Below are 14,254 nucleotides of genomic sequence, written 5' to 3'. Positions count from 1 at the left end.
GAGTTTTATTTTGGCCGACTTCATGCATTCAGTTCAGCACAGAGCTGTGTGTTGATGGTGTTTATACATTTCAGCAAGTTTCCTTCACGTTTCTCCTTGGAACAGATGTAAATAACGGGTCACCCAGGCCTTATGGAAGTAGAAAAAGTTCTGTGGAGTGAGTTAGAGTGGGTAGGATGATATCATTTGAAGAAGATGATTGGGAGAGTCTGTTTAGGGGTATAATGGTTAGAGCAATAGTTCTAGAATGAGGTAAACCTAGATTTGAATCTTGGTCCTGCCCCAAAGCTGTATGACTCTAGGCAAGTGATCTAACTTCCCTGGGCCTCAGTTTCCTTATCTGTGGAAAGGAGTTTCTGGTATATAACTCATTAGAGGTGTTTTCAGGATTAAGTGTTCAGTCAAATGTTTTACCATAGTGTCCATGGAAAACTTCTAAATGGTAAGTTAATAATAAGGAACAGCTTTTGCTGATTGCCTAAGAAAATATTTGAAAATAAAAGTAAATGTGAACCTGTTGTCTTTCTTGGATGTACAATAAAGATTTAAGAAAGTTCTAATTTCCTTCCACCTTACATCTGTTTTCCTCCTTTATCATGGTTCTGGCTAGAAGCATTTCTTCTTTCCCTTCTCTGTTGTCCTTTATCCCTTATGTCCTTCCCCCTTCCTTGCCCAAATGTGGATTGTATGTGAATTCCATTTCCAACTCTAGTCTCTGTAATTTTTCCTAATATGGCAATTTTTCTTTATAGAAACCTTTTCTAGATTTTGTTAAAAATTTGTGATATTTTCAGAAAAGATATTTAATTTTTTCTGCAGAATTAACCTATACATAAATTATGCAAATACTGGAAGCTTTATCTCCTTTCGCTTGAATGATTTTGGTTAATGAACTAACAGTTGTTTTTAGGTTTTGAGAAGGCCATGAATTTTTCAGGTAAGAAAAAAATCCTATTTGTCCATTCATGTACGTCATTCTAATGGCATTACCAGGAGATTCTGTAATATTCTTTGCTCAAAGTCTGACCCTCTGTAAATGTCCTGAAAAGTACTTGGCCTACGTGCTTGGAGATCCATGCTTAAAAATATTCCTGCATCATTGAAATAGCAAAAATTGAAAATTACTCAGTGTTTACCAATAGGGGACTGATTAAATTGATATGTAAAAATGGACAGCTGTTAAAAATAAGTATGTAGCATGCATGTGGAATCAGCAAAACCCTGGGAAACTTTACAGGTTAATTGGCCTGTTATTTTCAACAAATTGTAAGGAAAAGAAGGGGATGAAGGGAGAACTTCTAGACTAAAAGACTTGAAAAATATATCCATTTTAAAAAAATAGATGATGTTTTTGGATTTATACTTTGTGTTTACTGTACAAATCAGGATAGTTATATTTTGATACAGAGGAAGAGGGCTGTGATGGGGAGGGGGCAGGTGGAGGGCCAAGGGCTTTCAGGCTGACTGGACAGCATTGGGCTTGGGATTTGATTTTTACCCCAATTACAAGCTAATAGTTAGCCTTTACTACATGGATGGTGGCAGAGGATATGAAACTCTTGTTAATGGCGCTTCAAACAGCCTTGAGCTTGATGTTTGTGTTGGTTTTCCTTGCTCCCCAAGTTCCACGGGGTGACATAGAAGGCCCAGAAGAATGCCTGCATGTGCAGTGGGTTGCATTACAGAACAATAAAATTGAATTTGGGGAACCTGCTGGTTTGTAGCAAGCTGTAAGCAAGCCTGCTCTCCTGTCCCAGAGGGAGACATTACCCTTTCTGTAAAGTTGCTCACAGCAAATACAACCCTGAAAATGACCAGGCAAAGAGAATGGTCAGGCTCTTGGGTTCACGACCCAGGAAGGAACCGCAAGGAAACCCCAGGGCCCATGGCAGATAGCGTCTTCTAACAGCCAAATTGGAAATAGGGTCATGGCAGACATAAATAGTTAAGATGAGGTCATACAGGAGGAGAGATAACTGGATCAATCCAAAATGACTCTTGTCCTTATATAGGGAAAATTTGGAGACAAGCATCCTGGGAGAAGTGATGTGAAGATTGTAATTAGGCTGCTTCAAGAACTATCAGAAGCTAAGAGAGAGAGGCCCGGAACAGATCCTTCCCCTAGCCACCTTTAGGGGGAGTGTGGTCCTCCTGCTGACACCTCCATCTTGGGCTTCTAGCCTCCAGAACTCTGAGACAGTAACTTTCTGTTGTTTAAGCCACTTAGCTTGTGGTACTTTGAGTTGACAGCCCTAGCAAATGAATGCATTTCCCATGGTACATTTGTCAAAATTAAGAACATTGGTATGTTACTATTAACTTTAAACTTTATTTGGATTTCATGTTTTCCATTAGTTTTCTGTTCCAGGATTCCATATTGCATTTCCTTGTCATGTCTCTTTAGTCTCTTCTGGTCTGTGACAGTTTCTGCATCTTATTTTTTGTGACCTCAAAAGTTTGGAGGAGTATTGGCACGGTAGCCTGTAGAATATCCCTTAATCTAGGCTTGGGTCTAGTGTTTTTTGTTTTTAATAAGTAAACTGCAGTTAAAAGGTTTTTGGAGAGAATAACACAAAAGAAAAGCCCCCTTTTCAACACATCGTAACAGAGTATCTGTGGGTTTTGATGTAGGCATCAGGGATACATGACATTCACACTACATAGCTGGTGATGCTGACCTTTATTACTTGGTTAAAGTGGTGTTTGTTTGGTTTCTCCCCTCTAAAGTTACCATTATCCCCTTGTCACATTCTGTTCTTTAGAAGCAAGTTAGTAAATTCAGCCCACACTCAGAAGGTGAGGCGACTAAACTCTACCTACTGGAAGGGAGATTTTTACGTGTATTATTTAGGAATCTTCTGTAGGAAAGATGAGCCATTCTCCACTCCCTTATTCAGTTATTGATACCTGTGTGGGCTCATTGATCCTTACTCTTTGGGTTATAATCTAGTATCACATTGTGTTACTCAAATTATTCTAGCTTTGGCTATGAGGAATTCCTTCATTTTGGATCTTGTGTCCTTTTGATATGATCCTATTTTTTTTAATGCTTCCTTACTTTTTCGTGCCAGAGGTGTCCTCTGGGCTCCTCATGTTTTCCTTCTTGCAGCTCTGGAATCAGCCATTTCTCCAAGGAGCCCTGGTTGGAGCTCTGTATCAGAGAATTGCATTTAGAAATCAAGATCTGACTTCTGGGAGTGCTTTTTGATACTGGGGAATGATGGCTTTCTCCAGGGGGAGAGAGCTAGGGTAATGTATGTATGTATAGCAGATTGCACACACACTGTATACTAACCGTGTTATTAATGTATTAATGTAATAACCCTGTTATTAATGTAGTTACACTATAACTAATGTATGTATACGTGTCTGTAGTTGTATCTCTATCCTGTGTGTGTGTGTGTACACACACACACACACACACACACACACACACACACACATATAAGCTAAGCATGAGATCATTCTGACGGCATCTCTGACTTTAATCCAGAGCCCCAGGGCAGGGCTCATTATAGAAGCTTCCCTTCTTGTTTATCTATAACTTTCCTCTGTTACTTATTTCACCCGTGTATACATGCAAAGCAGTTTCAGAATTGTTAACCATCCCCCATGAAAAACAAATTTACCAACTAGAGCACAGTGTTGATAGACAGTCCTTTTGTATTTATCTTTACATTTTCTAATCAGATGACTGTTTTCCAAAGTTACTTGGGTCAGCTCCCCTGAAGTCACCACCATGATTACATCAGTGATGCTATGTCATACATGTGTAATTTAATTAGATTTGTCACAGTCTGCATTCCATGTTGGAATCCTGTGACATCTTAGCTGTCTTTCTTTTTTTTAGCATAGTTTGTATACATTGAAGTTTACTTTTTGTGACGTACATTTCTGTGCGTTTTGACAAATGCATAAATCATGCGTCCAGCACCCCACAACCATACAGAGCAGTTCTATCACCTAAAACTTCCCCTGTGCTTTCCCTTAGTAGTCGGCCTCTGCCACCCCCAACCACTGATGTGTGTTATGCCCCCATTGTTGTGTCCTTTACAGAATGTCTTATGAATGGAATGATACAATATATAGGCTTTGGGGTTTGGATCCTTTCACTCGGTGAAATGCATCTAAGATTCATCTATGTTGCATGAATCGATGACTTGGTCCTTTTTATCACTGGTATTCCATTTTGGATATGCCAGTTTGTCCGTTTCCCTGTTGAAGAGCATTTTGGTTGCTTCCAGTTTTTGTCAATTATGAGTGAGGCTGCTAAACATTTGTGTACAGGTTTTTGTGTGAACATAAGTTTTTAATTCACTTGGATAAATACACAAGGGTGCAACAGCTGGGTTGTATGGTAAGCCTATGTGTAACTTTATAAGTATTTGCCAAATTGTCTCCCAAAGTCATTGTACCATTTTGTAGTCTCACCAGCAGAGTGAGAGTGCCTGTTGTTCTGTACCTTTGGCAGCATGTTATTGTCTGTGTTTGGATTTCAGCCATTTTGATGTGTGTAGTGCTGTCTCATTGCGTTTTGTTTTTTTTTTTTTTTAAGTTTGTTTATTTGAGAGAGAGTGTGAGTGAATGAGTGCACGGGAGGGGCAGAGAGGGAGGGAGAAAGAATCCCAAGCAGGCTCCCAGTGCCGAGCCTGATGTGGGGCTCGAACCCCCAAACCGTGAGCTCATGACTCCAGCCAAAACTAAGAGTTGGTTGCCCACCTGACTGAGCCACCCAGGCACCCCCTCCTTGTGGTTTTAATTTGCATTTTCCTAATGATCTTCAGATGATTTTGAGCATTTCCTATGTTTGTTTGCCATACACATATCTTTGGTGAAGAGCTTCAGGGTGTTGTTGTTTTTTTTTTCTCATTTTAATATTGGGTTTTTCTTACTGAGTTTTAAGAGTTTATATATTCTGGATGCAAGTCGTTTATCAGATATGTGCTATTCAAATATTTTCTTCCAATTTCTGGCTTGTCTTTCATTGTCTTAATAGTATCTTGTGCAGAATGGAAGTTTTTAATGGTGATGAAACTCAGTTTATCAATGTTATCCCATTAAGCCTTAATGTTTGGAAGGTACTGTGAACCACGGTTTCAGGGATGTGGCCCTCACAAGTGTTCCTGTCCCTCCTCCAGGGATAGGCTGCTTTTTTTTTTTTCTCCCTTTCCCTTGCCCCTCATTTCTTTTCCTCAGTTGTGGTTGGTAAACACTGAAGTCTTTGGGAATGGTTTCGAGGTTCTTCCCCCATGAGATTAAGGCTTTTATTTTGTAGACCTCCATTTACTTCCCCCACTATAGTGAGGCTTCACCAGAACCCTGGGCTACAGACTTTGAAGTCCTTCCTCACTCCCCTGCAGATTTAGCCTTTTGTTTTGTATGAAAGATGAGGGGAAAGGATTTCTCTGTACCTGCTATTTCCCTATCCCAGCCAGCACCACACAGGAGAGCTTTCTCCAGTTTTCCCTGAGAGCTCCTGGTTGGATTCCAGGAGGAAAAGCCAGCCAGAGAAAACCCTGCATGACTGTGACCTCCCCAGGAGCTTCATGCTGTCACATTTGCCCACATTTGGCCTCCAGCAGGTCATCAAAAATTCTAATTAATCTTCCTGAAAGCTTTTGCCTGAAGTAAGCAAATATTTTGGTCCTGTGTCTCCCTGAAGGCACTTGTCACTCTCCAGATTTTATTACAGCCATTTGCCCTGTGACCTCAGTTCTCTGGGCTTACCAGAAGCCATTAATTTTCAGTCTGTTCAGCCTTTTTTCTTGTTAATAAGGTTAGGATGAGCATCTTTTCAGCTCTCAACATCTCTGAGCTGAAACCAAATAATAATAAAGTTTTGAAGGATTGCTTCCATATTGGGTGATAATTTATATAAACTACTCAGTGAAAACCATGAAATTTTTTTTGGCTGACAAATTTGACTTGGGTTCAAACAGAAATTTGGTTAGTATGGAGATCTTGAGATGAAAGTTTATTAATACTTGCATTTAACATGCTTGTATGATAGGAAAACTTTTGTCTGTATTTTAAGATTTAAAATGATGTGGTTATCTGAAAAGTATAGCTGTTTTAATCTGTTATCTGTCCTGTCATATGAGTAAGGGTTTGATCAAGGAGGTAGAAACACTATGGGTATTTAAGGGGAGCAGAATATGCCATTCCTTAAATATGCAGCTTTCGCATGTGAATTATTTTGAGCTGAAGGCAGTCAAGACCCAGCGGATTTGGGAAAAGCTTTTTACCTCCCTCTCAAATGCCTGAAAGAAATTAGAAAGGAGCCTCAGACCCTATTTCTTTTCTTAGCTCAGGATGGTATATGAACCTCAGTTGCCTTGCTGCTTTTGAGTCTCACACCATTGTTGTCCCCCTTACTTAAGAAATGAAAATTTTCTCCAGTTAATCTGTCTTTATTACAGTGGGGGAGGAGTTTAGCCAAGAACCTGGAAGGGTAGGGGGAAAATTATGTTTTCTCCCCTACAGTATTATGGAATAAAAGATTTAGTATGGGAATAAGATCTTCCACAATACTGACAGAAATTATGAGAGGGTCTAGAGAAGGAGTCGGAGGGTTAGAAAACTTACCATCTGTCCTACTCATCTACTAACACAAGTGGGTCAGTAGGAACTTGGACGAAAACCAGAGAAGCTAGGTACTTTAACCGCTAGAGTAGGTCTACAAAGAAGGTGATAGGCGAAATCTGGGGAAGGCTGTGTCTGCTGGTGGACTTGGTGTCCTTTTTGGTCTGGTTTCTTTTGTGATTTTTGTGTATAATTTGCTTTTACCACAAATGTTTTTAGTATCAGTAAGGTAAGAAAATGAAAAAATACAGTTTCCTAACTCATATGTTTACTTAGCATCTTTTTTTTCTTTTAGGGGATGAAAAAATAGATTTATTGCTATTTCTAAAAGTCAGAACTAGAGGAAGAGTAAACGTAACAGATGTTATAAGAACATAAGTACAAACAACTATTTTACAATAACATGTACTTGAAACACATTTTTGTACTGCAAACTATGAAAAATAACTCTCTTTAAATGATTTTAATATTTGCTCTTCCTTATATACAGTTGAATTTCCAGTGGGAGAACAAAGATGCTCACAGTTCTCTGGGCCTTGCTTTGTGAAAACCCTTCCTTAAAACTTTCTGGAATGCTCCATGAAACCAGTGTATGGTTTAGCAGGAGATAGGGGCTGTCATCAGTGCACACGTATATGCATGTTGTCCTATCTTCCCAACTCTCCCACACATGTGGGATCATTACTGGGGTTCAGGGGACCCCATGGACAGTCAAACAAGAGCGCCCTCTGGAACAAAGCCTTTTAACGAAGTTCCCTTTTGGAGATGGCTTAATACCTTTTACACTTAATGTATTACTCTTATTAAAAAAATTTTTTTTAAATACTGGTTTGAATAGGTAGTAAATACATAAGGCACAAAATTCAAAAAGTTCAAAGGGATCATACACTAAAAAGTCTTCCCACCCTTCACTTCCAAGTCCAATTTTCTTTCCTGCAGGCAATCATTTTAGCAATGTTTTCTGTATCTATTTAGAAATACATTCTGGGGCGCCTGGGTGGCCCAGTCGGTTGAGCATCCGACTTTGGCTCAGGTCATCATCTTGCGGTCTGTGGGTTTGAGCCCCGCGTCAGGCTCTGTGCTGACAGCTCAGAGCCTGGAGCCTGCTTCGGATTCTGTGTCTCCCTCTCTCTCTGCCCCTCTCCCGCTCATGCTCTGTCTATCTCTCTGTCAAAAATAAATAAACATTAAAAAAAAATTAAAAAAAATACATTCTGTGTGTAAAAATGTATGTATCCATGTACAGAGTGGGTGGACAGCATTGTAAACACACTGCCTGGTTGTTTCACAACAGTGTATGGAGCGGTAGCTGCCTCATTCTTTTTATTTTTTTAATGTTTATTTTTGAGAGAGGGAGACAGAGAATTCCAAGCAGGCTCTGCGCCATCTGTACAAAGCCGGATGTGGGGCTCCAACTCTCAAGCCATGAGATCATGACTCAAGCTGAAACCAAGAGTTGGACACTTAACTTACTGGGGTACATAGGTACCCCTGCCTCATTCCTTTTAAAGCCTTTATAGTATGCATTTTTGTAGGAATGGTTATAATTCTTTTAACCAGCCTCTCACTGGTAACATTTAGGTCATTTCTAATGTTTTGCCATTACTAATGACATTGCAGTGTATTCATTTTGCCCATATGTAAACATGTCTATAGGATAAACTTCTGGAACAAGGATTACTGTGTCGGTGTGTATGCTTTAAAAAAAATTTTTTATTTTAATGTTTACTTACTCTTGAGAGAGAGAGAGAGAGAGCGAGCGAGCAGGAGCAGGGGAGAGGCAGAGAGAGGGAGTCACGGAATTCGAAGCAGGCTCCAGGCTCCAAGCTGTCAGCACAGAGCCCGATGCGGGGCTCGAACCCACAGACGGTGGACTGTGAAATCATGACCTGAGCCAAAGTTGGACGCCCAACTGACTGAGCCACCCAGGTGCCCCCAGTGTATATGCTTTAAAAAATGGGTTGTCAGGTTATTTTTCCTAGGCTCTCCAATAGTTTTTGCTCCTACAGTATATCTGTTTCCTCGCCCTCTAGATATCACAGGATACCGAACTTCTTGCCAAGTTGGTTAAAAAACATTTTACTATTGTTATAGGTTCTAAGTTTTTTTTTTTAATTTTTTAAAATGTTTATTTATTTTTGAGAGAGAGAGAGCACGTGCGCACGAGTGGGGGAGGGGCAGAGAGGGAGGGAGATACAGAATCTGAAGCAAGCTCCAGGCTCCAAGCTGTCCGCACAGAGCCCGACGCGGGGCTTGAACCCACAAACTGAGAGATCATGACCCGAGCAGGAGTTGGATGCCCAACTGACTGAGCCATCCAGGCGCCCCTAATTTAATTTAATTACTTTAAGGGATGCTTGGGGAAATTTTTATTAGCTGTTATAAGGTCAATATGAATAATAGACTCTTTCCCCATACACAAATAATAATTAAAAACTATTAAGTGGTTGCCTTTTAAAATCTTAAAAATAAATGAAAGAAAAACAATTGGAATACATCCAATGAAAGGTGTGGAAAATCTCTACTCAGGGAAATATAAAATTTTGAAATAAATTTTAAATTATATATAAAACACTCAATATTACAAAAGTGTCGATCCCACTAAATAGGTCTTTAAGTTCACTGCCATAGTAGTCATACTCCCTGCGGAAGTTTGTTGTAGATATTGACAAGCTGACTCTAAAATCCATAAGAAAACACAAAAGATCAAGAAAACAGTGTTGAAGGAAAACAATATTGGAAGACATTGGTATGCTATCAACAATGATTAAAATAAAATAGTAATAAAAACAATGTGGTAATGAGACATTAAGAACCAATGTAATCATTGGTACAAAACAGACCCACATAGATATGGAAATAAGAATTACAATAAAAATGTTACTTCAGAGCAATGAAAAAAGGATGGTTTTATTGCTAAATGGCACTAGGTCATCTGGATAGCCATATAGATGACTAGTCATGGAAAAATCCCTTTTATCAGTTTGCAGCTCAAACAAGTCATAATTTGGATGGCCTGCAAGAATGGACAGTTTGGGCCTGCCGTGACCACACATGGCATCATGTATCGGGAGTCCAATGGTATTCTCTCTCATATTTATTTATAAATGTATAATTTGTCATCAAGTTAGCTAACCAACAGAGTATACAGTGTGCTCTTGGCTTCGGGAGCAGATTCCCATGATTCATCACTTACATACAACACCCAATGCTCATCCCAACAAGTGCCCTCCTCAATGCCCATCACCCATTTTCTCCCCAACATACCCCCCACCCTCCGCCTCCTCCATCAACCCTTAGTTCTCTGTATTTAAGAGTCTCTTATGGTTTGTAACTATTTTTTTTTCCTTCCCTTCCCCTATGGTCTTCTGTTAAGTTTCTCAAATTGCACACGAGTGAAAACATATGATATCTGTCTTTCTCTGACCTATTTCACTTAGCATAATACCCTCCAGCTCCATCCAGGTATTACTTGTTGCATTACTTGTTGCAAATGGCAGGATTTCATTCTTTCTCGTTATATTACTTGTTGCGTTACTTGTTGCAAATGGCAGGATTTCATTCTTTCTCATTGCCAAGTAGTATTCCATTGTATAAATAAACCACGTCTTCTTTATCCATTCACAAGTTGATGAACATTTGGGCTTTTTCCATAATTTGGCAATTGTTGATAGCACTGCTATAAACATTGGGGTCCATGTACTCCTATGAATCAGCACTTCTGTATCTTTGGATAAATTCCTAGTAGTGCTATTGCTGGGTCATAGGGTAATTCTATTTTTAATTTTTTGAGGAACCTCCACACTGTTTTACAGTGGCTGCATCAGTTTGCATTCCCACCAACAGTGCAAGAGGGTTGTCCTTTCTCCACATCCTCACCAACATCTATTGTTTCCTCAATTGTTAATTTTAGCCACTCTGACCAGTGTAAGGTGGTATCTCAGTGTGGTTTTGATTTGTACTTCCCTGATGATGAGTGATGTTGAGCTTCTTTTCATGTGTCTGTTAGCTGTCTGGATGTCTTCTTTGGAAAAGTGTCTGTTCATGTCTTCTGTCCATTTCTTCACTGGATTATTTGTTTTTTTGGGGTGTTGAGTTAGGTAAGTTCTTTGTAGATTTTGGATACTTACCCTTTATCCAATTTAAGTTTTAATTGAAAAAAACTCAGACTTTGTTTTTAATAGCCTTTTCCATAATCCTTGTAAGTGAATATACGTTATTTTTATCTGATAATGAATTTTAATAAAAACTAAGCTGACATTAAATGTGCAGCATGATTTTATAAAGACTTAAACACTGTGTAACATTTAATGCTATTAAATTATGGACTTCTGTGTTTTACTAGATTTCAGTTAAGAAGTGTGCCATTTGCTTTTAATTAGCATTCTCTAGTTAAAATTTTCCAATTTAAGCTTTATATTGTACACAGTTCTCATGTGAAGGTTAAAGCATTGTTTTTAAAGTAATAAGTATGATTGTGCCATTAGTCCTAACAATTGTGTATAGCAGAGTCCTGGGAGATTGTTATGTTTCTTACAGGTGTTTATATTAGTACTATATATTACATGAGCAGTGAAATCTGATAATTAAGTTATAGCGTATGAGTTCCTAAGTAAGCATATAGGCCAGTTCATCACAGCCATATGACTTGTAAGTCTGTCATTTTATAATCTGGCCTCACCTGCTTAATCTGTTTACTTTCCTATCCCTCATTTCCTCAGTCAGCCTTTATTCACTCATATTTAACATCTTAATATTTCCGGGGTGCCTGGGTGGCTCAGTTGGTTAAGTGCCCTACTCTTGATTTCAGCCCAGGTCATGATCTCAAGGTTCGTGAGATAGAGCACTACATCTGGTCCTATGCTGACAGTGCACAGCCTGCTTGGGATTCTCTCTCCACCTTTCTCATTACCCCTGTCTCTCCCCTTCTCACGCTCGCTCGCTCTCAAAATAAGTAAACATTAAAAAAAAAAATCTTGATGTTTCCAATTATCCATTGTTTGTTTTAGGATGTGTTATTCTCTAGGATTCTTGCACTCCTTTTTCTTGGCACGCATCAAGGCCCAGCTCAAATATCCCCTTTTCTATTTTTTTTTCAGATTGTCAGTAGTTACTGTAGTCAGAATTATTTGCCCTCTTTATTCATCTTTGCTTTGCAAGCACGTAACATATTACTTGGTATATAGTCATAAATTAAGAGATTTGAGAGTATTTTGTAGTCCAAGTAATTCTAAGACTAGGTTCTGTTCTAAATCAGTTGACTCTGTTCCTTCAGAAACAAAAAAGATTTAATTACTATGTGTATACTTTGTATATACTATGTATATACTTTTGCTTTTGGTATGTATATTTTGCTTTACTACAGAATTTAAAGAATTTTAGAGACCTTTGTCAGGGGCACCTGTGTGGCTCAGTTGGTTAAGCCTCTGACTCTAATTTCAGCTCAGGTCATGATCTCCTATGGGATCAAGCCCTGTGTTGGTGGAGCCTGCTTGGGATTCTCCCTCTCACTCCCTCTCTGCCCCTCCCCTGCTCGTGTGCTGTTCTCAAAATAAATAAGCATTTAAAAGAGAAAAAGAAACTTTGTCAGATATACGTAGTAGTCCATTTGATTACTTACTGTTAACTTGTATGAAAGATTTGCATTTAATGTCCAGGCATACCTCGTGTCATTGTGCTTTGCAGATTTTTTTTTTTTTTTTTTTTTTTTACAAATTGAAGGTTTGCGGCAACCCTGCATCAGCAGAGCAAATCTATTGGTGGTATTTTTCCAACAACATTTGCTCACTCTGTGTCTGTGTGTCACATTTTGGTAATTCTCATGATATTTCAAATTTTTTCACTATTCTGATGAACGGTGATCTTGATGTTACTGTTGTAACTGTTTTGGTGGCGCCATGAATGCACCCACGTAAGATGGTGAACTTAACAAATATTGTGTTTCTTCTGACTGCTCCACCAATCTGCTGTTCTTTCATGTCCCTCTCCTTAGGCATCCCTATTCCCTGAGACACAACAGCATTGAAATTAGGCCAATTAATAATTGTGCCTCCAAGTGTACAAATGAAAGGAAGAGTCAGATGTCTCTCACTTGAAATCAAAAGCTAAAAATGCTTAAGCTTAGTGAGGAGGGCACGTCAAAAGCCAAGATAGGTCAAAAGCTAGGCCTCTTGCACCAGTTAGCCAGGTTGTGAATGCAAAGGAAATGTTTTTGAAGGAAATGAAAAGTGTTACTCAAGTGAACACATGAATAAGAATGTGAAACATCCTTATTGCTGATAAGGAGAAAGCTTTAGTTGGGATAGAAGATCAAACCAGCTACATTTCCTTAGGTCAAACCTAATCCAGAATAAGGCCTGTTCAGTTCTATGAAGGCTGAGAGAGGTGAGGAAGCTACAGAAGAAAAGTTTGAAGCTAGCAGAAGTTAGTAACGGGGTTTAAAGAAGGCCATCTCCATAATGTAAAGATGCAAGGTGAAGCAGCAAGTGCTGATGGCAAAGGGCAGCCAGTCATCCAGAAGGTCTAGCTAAGATAATGAAGGTGACGCTAATAAACAAGATCTTCAATATAGATGGAACAGTCTTCTGTTGGAAGAAGAGGTCATCTAAGACTTTGATAACTAGAAGTCAATGGCTGGCTTCAGAGCTTCAAAGGATAGGCTCACTTCCTTGTTAGGGGCTAATGCAGCTGTTGACTTTAAGTTGAAGCTAATACTCATTGATCATTCTGAAAATCCTGGGGCCCTTAAGAATCATGCTAAATCTACTCTGCTGTGCTTTATAAATGGAACAACAAAGCCTGGATGAAACACAGCTGTTTACAACATGGTTTACTGAATACGCATACACACATTTACATATATACATGTATACATGTGTATACATGTATATATGTAAAATGTTTATTAATGTTTGTTTGCTTTTGGGAGAGCATAAGTAGGGGAGGGGCAGAGAGAGGGGAACAGGATCTGAAGCCCTGATGAGCCCAATGTGGGGCTCGAACTCAAGAACCAAGATCATGATCTGACCTGAAGTTGGACACTCAACCGAGTGAGCCATTCAGGTGCCTCCTGAATATTTTAAGTCTATCGTTGAAACCTACTGCTCAGAAAAAAAGATGCCTTTCAATATACTGCTCATTGACAATGCACCTGGTTGCCCAAGAACTTTGATGGAGCTTGCTAACACAGCATCTATTCTGCATCCCTGGGTCAACGAGCAATTTTGAATTTTCAAGGCTTATTATTTAAGAAATACATTTTATAAGACTATAGCTGCCATAGAGAGTGAGTCCTTTGGATCTGGGCAAAGTAAATTGAAAACCTTCTGGAAGGGATTCACCACTCTAGATGCCATTAAGAACATCTGTGATTCTTGGGAAGAGGCCAAAAACTAGCAACATTGGTAGGAGTTAGAAGAAGTTCATTCTAACCCTCATGGATGATTTTGATGGGTTCAAGACATCAGTGGAGGAAGTAACTGCAGATGTGGTGGAAACAACAAGAGACCTAGAATTAAAAGTGGAGCCTGAAGATGTGACTGAATTGCTGCCATTTCATGATCAAACTATGAAGAAGGAGTTGCTTCTTATGGATGAGCAAAGAAAATGGTTTCTTGAGATGGAATCTACTCTTGATGAAGATGCTGTGAAGATTGTTGGAATGACAACAAAG

General features: G+C 39.1%; 1 protein-coding gene across 3 annotated transcripts in view; it reads left to right on the top strand.

Moving 5' to 3' along the window:
* The window catches only part of HIBCH (3-hydroxyisobutyryl-CoA hydrolase), a 119,628-nt gene that overhangs the window by 32,162 nt on the left and 73,212 nt on the right, over positions 1–14,254 (top strand). The gene's annotated exons all lie outside the window — the stretch shown is intronic.

This window comes from Panthera leo, chromosome C1 (genome assembly GCF_018350215.1).
Source record: "Panthera leo isolate Ple1 chromosome C1, P.leo_Ple1_pat1.1, whole genome shotgun sequence".
NCBI classification, from domain to species: Eukaryota; Metazoa; Chordata; class Mammalia; order Carnivora; family Felidae; genus Panthera; species Panthera leo.
Note: the sequence above shows the minus strand (reverse complement) of the source record. Positions and strands in the feature narration are given on the sequence as shown.